This window comes from Odocoileus virginianus, chromosome 27 (genome assembly GCF_023699985.2).
Source record: "Odocoileus virginianus isolate 20LAN1187 ecotype Illinois chromosome 27, Ovbor_1.2, whole genome shotgun sequence".
NCBI lineage: Eukaryota > Metazoa > Chordata > Mammalia > Artiodactyla > Cervidae > Odocoileus > Odocoileus virginianus.
Window position 1 is genome coordinate 26,736,567 of NC_069700.1, and position 2,713 is coordinate 26,739,279.

A 2,713-nucleotide genomic window follows, 5' to 3' on the forward strand; every position below is an offset into this window, starting at 1 on the left:
GTCATAATTCTTCTATCTATTAATAGAATACCACAGCTGCCACCCTGGTGGATAAGCTTTTATTACATTTAGATGTCTTTTTTCCTATCTCTGGATGTTGAATTTGATGTAAGTCTAAGAAATGTAATTTTAAAGACCTTGAAACTGGATAGGATCTTGCATTCTTTAATATTCTTAAAGCTTCTTAACTGTTAAAGATAGTGAAGGCAGGAATTCAAACAAATATTTCTATACCAATATATAGAATAATGCTATGCATGTCAGGATTATTACAACAGCCAAAAGGTGGAAGCAACCCAATTGTAAAGGACAAATGGATTAACAAAATGTGGCATATACATACAATGGGATATTTTTCAGCCATAAAAAGGAAATTCTGATACATGCTACAACACGGATGCACCTTGAAGACGCTGCGATATGTACAATAAACCAGTCACAAAAGGACGAATACTCCATGATTCCACTTATGTGAGAGGCCTAGAGTATTCAGGTTCTTAGAGACAGAAAATAGAGTGGTGGTTGCCAGGTGCTGGGGAATGGGGAGTGGGGAGTTAGTGTTTAATGGGTATAGAGTTTCATTTTGGGAAGATGAAAAATTCTGGAGCTGGACAGTGGTGGTTGTACAAGGTGAATGTTGGCAATCAATGTTAATGCCACTGAACTGTACGCTTAAAATTAGCTAAAGGGACTTCCCTGGTGGTCCAGTGGCTAAGATTCTGTGCTGCCAATGCAAGGGGCCCAGGTTCAATGACTGGTCAGGGAATTAGATCCCACATGCCATAACTAAGAGCTCACATAGACAACTAAAGGACTAAAGGTCCTGTGTGTTTCAACTAAGATCTGGCACATCCAAATAAATATATATATATTTCTTTTTAATAAAAAAATAAAAATTTTCTATGCTCTGTTTATTCATCTCCCCCACTCCCACTTCTACCAGCAATCAATCACTAATCTACAAAAAAAAATTAAGTTGGATAAAATGGAAAATGTTATATATATTTTACCACAATAAAAACATTTCCAGTAAAAAGTTATTTTTAAATACACAACCCATACATCTTTATATGATACTGAGTTTTGTGTTCTGGCTTCTGGTGGAGTCCCACAACAGTCAGCTCTAAGGCTGACTCCCACCTTCAGACTTCGGGCAAGTGCTTCCCTTCTCAGACTTCAGTTTTGAGTCCTGAGGAAGCTCAAAAAGGTGCAGAAGCAACAGCTTATCTCCCTTTCTGGACCACACTGGGGCCCATTCATTAGGCCCTACTTCACTCTGACCCGTTATCAGCTGGGTAGTTCTGCCACTCCCTGTCTCTTTGCCAAATCACAAGGGCTTCCCTCCACCCCAGGCCTGCACCTGAAACGTGTGTGTGATCGAGGGATTGCTTCTGCATGAAATGTGAAAAGAGGAGGCCCTGTTCCCAGAGGCTTCAAGGAAACCTCTGGGGATGGCTCCTTTCGCAGCTGCTGGCGGGGCTAGAGCAGGACCTGCCTGGGCTATCGCCTCCCCCACCCCCTCCTGGGCACTGGGTGCTGTGTGACCACTTGGTACCACTGTGCTGTCCACTCATAGTTCTGGATGAGGGTGAGCCTCTTGTCCTTCTGGACTTGTGCACAGGAACTGCACCTTCTCATGGTTCCAAGTGGAGGCATCCCCTCTCTTGACATGTAGACATGAGCCGTGTGACTGCACTTAGCTCATCAGTAGGCAAAGCATCCCCCTTTGCCACTTCTCAACTAACCCCAAGGCCCACAGTCAGCCTCAACCCTAGTCCAGCTTCCTCCCTTTCCCTGAGCAGCTATCCCAGATACCCCAAGCATGGCATCTGGGGCCTGAGTCTTGGCACTCCAGCCCCTGAGGCACATAATAAGCCCTCCCTTCCCCTTCCCCCACAGCCAAACAAAGCCAAAAGGAGGGGCACAATAGCTGCTTTAGTTTTCAGGCCTTGAGCAGCTGCCTCCACTCCTGCTCTGAGGGAGAGGTAGGGGTGGAGGACAGGAAACAACCGGGGTGGGTGGGGGGGGTGGGCATTTGTGCAGGGCCCTGGTCTGGCAGAAAGCCCCAGTGAAGGGTGGGACTACACAACTACACAAACATGCCTGACTCCCTGCCTGCAGCAACTCAGCTTCCACCTGCAGCCCCCACTCGGTTGCCTGGCCAGAACTGGCTTGGGGAAGCAGTGGCAGGACAGAACAAGCAGGCAGATGATTGTCCCTTACCTGGTGAGGACAAGGGTCAGGCCTGCATGCCCCTGGGTCTCCATGAGGTCTTAACCCTACAGGTACACCTGGACCCCTGTTTACATGGAGTGTGTGGGTGGTGAGTGGGTGTGCCTGCCCTACTAGACTGTCAGCTGCTTGAGGTCAAGGCCCAGTATCTGTTTTCATTCGTATTAATTCATGCACACATTTCGGAGAAGGCAATGGCAACCCACTCTAGTATTCTTGCCTGTAAAATCCCATGGACGGAGGAGCCTTGTAGGCTGCGGTCCATGGGGTCACTAGGAGTCGGACACGACTGAGCGACTTCACTTTCACTTTTCACTTTCATGCATTGGAGAAGGAAATGGCAACCCACTCCAGTATTCTTGTCTGGAGAATCCCATGGACAGAGGAGCCTGGTGGGCTGCCGTCTATAGGGTCGCACAGAGTCGGACATGACTGAAGCGACTTAGGAGCAGCAGCATGCACACATTTCACTCATACTTAC